Source organism: Heliangelus exortis, chromosome 3 (genome assembly GCF_036169615.1).
Source record: "Heliangelus exortis chromosome 3, bHelExo1.hap1, whole genome shotgun sequence".
NCBI lineage: Eukaryota > Metazoa > Chordata > Aves > Apodiformes > Trochilidae > Heliangelus > Heliangelus exortis.
The window spans coordinates 3,768,314-3,773,812 of NC_092424.1; positions in this window are offsets into that span (position 1 = coordinate 3,768,314).

Here is a 5,499-nt window from a genome sequence, read left to right on the forward strand (position 1 = left end):
TAAATGCATTGTATTTTTTCAACCTGCAGTAATCTCTCTGGTTGTTTGGAGTGGGTTTGCTTGATTCTGCAGATCCCAGCCCAAAGATTTCATTGTGAAATGAACTGCTCTTGTATCATAGCCAAGTATCAAAGTGCTTGGCTGAATGCTTCTGGGAGTACCTAGGAAGGATGCACCTCACCTGTGTTCACTGGAACTCATTTTGCTGTTTGTTGCCATGTGCCCTGAGCAGTATTTAGATTTGGAACAGCTGGACCTCTGGTCCTGAGGCAAAGCAAACAGCAAGCAAGTAGGGAAACAAAAAAACAAAACAATAAAAAAAGTGAAATGATCAGAGAACAAAATTTCCCTGTAATATCTTGCTTCTACAGGGGAATTTGGCTTTAAATTAATTGGGTTGTTCTGAAGTATTTTGCATACAAAAGTGGTAAGTAAAAGAGACTTGCAAAGCAAATCCTATTATATAGGATAAAAGTGATTTCTGGAGGTGCTGGAAGAGGAACATCACTAATGATGCATTTCAAACCTGTAAATTTCTGGGTATTTTGTGGACAGTTGTTGGTGTTCACAGAATGTAAATGTTTGCAGGCAAGAAGCCAGGAGGTAATCTTGATGTTAGTAATGGCTGCAATCAATTGGCAGGGTGAGTTTCAAGGTAGAAGTGGGAGAGAAGTATGAGTGGGAGGAAGGAATACCATTAAGTCTTGCAAAATTTGGCTCATAATCTCTATTATATTTCAGAAATAAGCTCACATTTGCACAAATTTCTTTTTCTGTTTTAAATGCATATCCTAAAAAGCACAAACATTTAAGCTGACATAGTTAAGCACTCAAATATTAAGTGTCAGAGCCTGCTGCTGCTTCTGAGTCTGTGTAACCCAGTTCTCAGTCACAGCTGCAGATGGGTTTAGTTCCCAGGCATTTTTGTCTCATCCCTTTTATTAAGCAGCTGTGGATTTGTAGCATCCCCAGTTTGGTGCAGCAAGAAGTTCCACACCTTGATTTTATTAAGGGGAAGGGGGGGGGAAGTGGTTTTGACATCAGTCATCTGATAATTTTGCTCTGTTGCCTCACTTCTTGAGGTGATAAAGGCAAAATGAACAGCAAAACAGCCTTTCAAAAGGTGTTAGTCCAGGCCAGAGTAAAACCAGCCAAAGCTGAGGTACAAATCCCTGCTTGGTCACCTAATACTGGTCAGAGGAAAGAGTAGAAACTTGTGCCCATTAATGGGTCTCTCTGGAGGTTATTTTTCCCATATTTAACACTGGCTCCTCCTGAGCACATTGCTCCATCTAAATGCCTTAAATCCTCACACAGTGGAGTTCATCCTATTCCCATTCTAGTTCCTTTGTGAGAAAGCTCTCACACGTGTCTTAAGAATAAAAACACTTTACAGAAATGAGATTTCCATGAACAGATCCTGCAAGAAGCCAAGAAAAATAAAAAGGACTTGAGGCCCTTTCCCTAACCTTGTCTCAACTGTGGCTTTGTTAGTGCTCCAGGCTCAGGGGGTTCTTCAGCACAGTCCTGAAATGGCTTTCCTTCTGACTGGTGTCCAGTTGCTCACAGTGAGCCAGGCTCTAAAACTGGACCATTACAAGACACCAATGTGACAGGCAAATTAACTGCCTGAATGTCCCTCTCCAGTGATTATCCCATCAGCTATGTTGTGGTTTTTTGGCTTTTTTTTTTTTTTTTTTTTTTTTTTAAGTACTGGATAGGAGCCCAATCTGACTGAAATAACAATGCTCACCATGCACTGTATTTTTTCAAGTACAAAATACTGCTAATTCTTTTTTTCTCCAGACCTGTAATCTTTTTTTTTTTTTTTTTTTTTTTTTTTTTTTTTTTTTAACCATTTTAAACAAGCACCTGGCTTTTTGTTTCCTGGACACTGCCACACACCAGCACTGATGGGCAGTTGTTCAGAGAAGGTGGTGTATTCTCTGAGGGTCTGGTTTAAAGCAAGGCATTACCCACCCTGCCTCTCATCCTGCAGAAATGTCCTGTTGGGACAGTGAAATTCTTGAAGGAGGCAGCTGTGGAAGCTATTTCTGTAACTTGATCTCATAGGTGTTACTCTGTAACTAAAACATCCTCAAACAGAAGTGCTGAGGGTTAGAGAAGGAAAAATATTTCCCAGCTGCACTTGCTTTATGGGTAACCTTGCTTTCCTACCTAGCCCAAAACTTTGCAGTTCCATTGAGGATAAAATTGTCTTCTCTCTGCATAATTTGGTGGTCCCCAGTGAAGCCTTGATCTTCTGCTTATGATAAGCCTGATAACAAAGATTTTAGCCTGGACAGCCACAGGGGATCAGCCAAAAACAGGACTTGATGTTGTTTGGACATGGACACTGCCTGAGCCTGTCTGAATCCCCCTACCCTGCCCCTGAAGGGAGAGGGTAGGGATGGAATGGGAGATGGGATGGGATGGGATGGGATGGGATGGGATGGGATGGGATGGGATGGGATGGGATGGGATGGGGGTGGTGCAGAAGCTCTGAGTGCCAAGGACCAGGGCTGCAGTGGTGTCCACTTCCATTTCCTTGCTCTCACTTCCTCCACCTTCCCAGCAGTGATGCTTCTGTTCACACTGCTACACCCCATGGAACCCCAGCAGCTCCAGCAGCCTTGGTAGGATAGCAGGGGCTGGGCAGGGGGCTTGTTGAAATAATCAAGGTGCCTTCCTTGCTCATAAATTGCTCATAAATATTTCCATTACCCAAGTTTTTTGGGGTTTGCTGTTTTAGGTTTTTTTGGCTTAAAATTCTGTAATGGAGGTTGGCTGGAACAGACTGAACTACCTGAGTCCACCTGAGAGAAGCTTTTCATCTTGAGATATTCTTCAGGATGTTCAGGGGATATCCTGAAACACCCTCCCCCTTAATTTGGAAGGTGCTAGATGAGACTCTGCTCTCTCTTAGGTGAGCAGGGGCTCTGGGCAGTGGCACTGAAACATCCAGAGGTTGGGTTGCACATAAATACCTAGAAGTAATGGACAGAGAAAGAGGGAGGTGGATACTAAGGGTAAGAAGGCCACTAGATAAGAAGCCACTTCTTGCCAGAAGCAGTTTCTGGGTCTCTAGACTGCTGTGGTAATACCTGTCTACTCTCAAGCCCTGGACCTGGCTTGGCAAAAGTTGGTGATGCTTCATAGCTCATGGAGTGCAAAATAAAAAGGAAAGGACAGTGCAAATAAGGGCAGAAACTGCTGTGTGCTTGCTGCTGTGATAAACTGGGGTCACCCTGTAAGACAACCTCAGGCAAACCAGTGCTGGCTCCATCTGGAAGGTGGCCATTTGTCTGGCATCCAGAAAAGCTCTGCAAAACTTGTGGAGTGACAGCTTGCCCTTTAGAACCAGCACAGATCCTCCTGGACCTGCTTCAGCACCAGAAAGCAGCCAAGCCCAAGCTAATAGTTCAGGCATCCCAAAATTTGGAGCTGGAGCTGGCACACCACGTTGTAGCATTTTAGGTTAACACATCACAACTCCAGCCCATTGCTGGAATTGAAGTTTGCACAGATTTTTCCTCCCTTTTTTTTTTTTTTTAAACATGGGTGAGCAGCTTAACTGGAGATTTATGTGTTGTACTGCTGCTGCTCTTGCCATTTTTGCTGAAGGCAATAACAGAGCAGTCTGCATGTGGTAAACAAACTGGAAAAGAATAGCCAGAACTTTCGGCGCTCTCTTCCCTCCTGGCAACTCCACTTGTGCAAATATTTTGTGACTGCTTGAGATGACTGTAGAACCATCTGTGAGGCTGAGGGGTTTTTTGCTTATTTTACACTTTTTTTTTTCTTTTTTTTTTTTTTTTCCCAAAAGCAAAACCTAAACCAAACTGGAACATAAAGCTCTGCTGCATCTAAACTTCTCATCACCTTTGCCAGTCAGGTCCCCCTCACCACCGAGGAGGCAGGGGGTACCTGGTTATTCTTTTTATTATTATTACTTGTCCATAATTATTTACTATTTTTCTAAAGTCTCTCAAGAGAAATCCTCCTACCTTCTCTGACAGCCCTCATGTGGTGGCCAGCACAGGAAACACACGAGTGCCTTCCTGAAGCACTCTTTGTGCCTGTCTGGATTGTTTTATTGCTAGCACGTGGTGCTTCTTACCTGCAAAATTTTATCAAGTGATCACCTGGTGTCTCAGTGACATCTTCATGCAGGGATGCCAGAGCAGACCTCACTTCTCAAGCTGCCTCTCCTCTGCTTTTGGAGCACTGTGCATCTGGCAGTGGGAACTGCATGCTTTGGTCAGGTTTAATTTTGTGATGGAGATATTTTTGGTTGCTTTCAAACATCACTGTGAAAGAACGTGCATTGTGGGATTTCCATGCATTGTGTTGCTTTTGGACTCCTTACTTCACCCCCTGCAAAGGCTTTTTTGGTCCTGCAGTGCCTGGTTGATTGTCCTTGCTGGTGCAGAACAGGCTGCAAAATTATTTCAGCATCAAGCAGTAAATGAACATAGATGTACCATTTGCAGTTTTATCTACAACATGCAACCACAGCAGCTCCCACACACCCAGGCAGGTAACCTGGGAGCAGAGTATAGGGACAGGACACCCTTTGAAACTTTCTTGAAGGCAGAAACTCATTCCTCTGCAGATTTTTCCCGATTGCCTTGTGATGTCTGCCTCTGCCTTCCCTTCACCTCTGCCCTCCCTGGCTCTCCACACCTTCCAGCACCCCTCAGGGGAATGAAGGGACCCTGGGCAGTGTCAGGCTTTGGAAAGTGCTCTCAGTATTGCACCCAGGCTGGAGGTTTGGTCTCCATACCGTGTCCCAGACCCCAAATAATCCCCGGGCCCTGGGGCTGATGTGGGGGACATGGCCTGGCCACAGAGGAGCACCCGGGCCTACAACCTGCAAGTGTGTGGCTCCTCACAGGCTCAACTAACCATCCCTCCTATAAAAAAGTAGTATTTTATTGGCTCTGGGTTTTTTAATCCCTTTTACAAACGATCTTACATAATTTTTTTTTTCAGAAAGCCCCCTTGTTGAGGAAAGGCAGGTTCAGTGCAGCCGAGGCTCTGACCAGGGGCCATCACCCCCCTGCACTGCCCTTTCAAAGAGGGGGAGTGAATTAACCAGAAATATTGAAAACACCCTAAAACTGGGGACGACGGGGAACTTCTGCTTAACACCCTCATCGGGGGGAAAGGGAAGGAGGGGGGGTGTAGCTCCATGGAGGCAGACGCCGAAGCCCTTCCCTCCAAGGCCGCGCCGTCCCGGAGCAAGGCGGCCGCTCCCCCTCGGCTCGTCCCGCAGCAGCTCCGCCCAGACCCGCAAGTCTCGCTCCGGGCCCGAGGGTTCGATTGATCGCGTCTCTGTTCCGGGGACCGCTGAGGTTGGGAGGGCGGGGAAGTGGCGAGCGCCAGAAAAGTCCCCGAGGTGTCCTGCGAGGGGAAGCGGCGTGAAAAATCGCCTCATGCCCGGCCTGCCGAGGGCTCTGCCCCCTGGCGGGCCGCAGGGCGCTGAGGGGAAGGCCC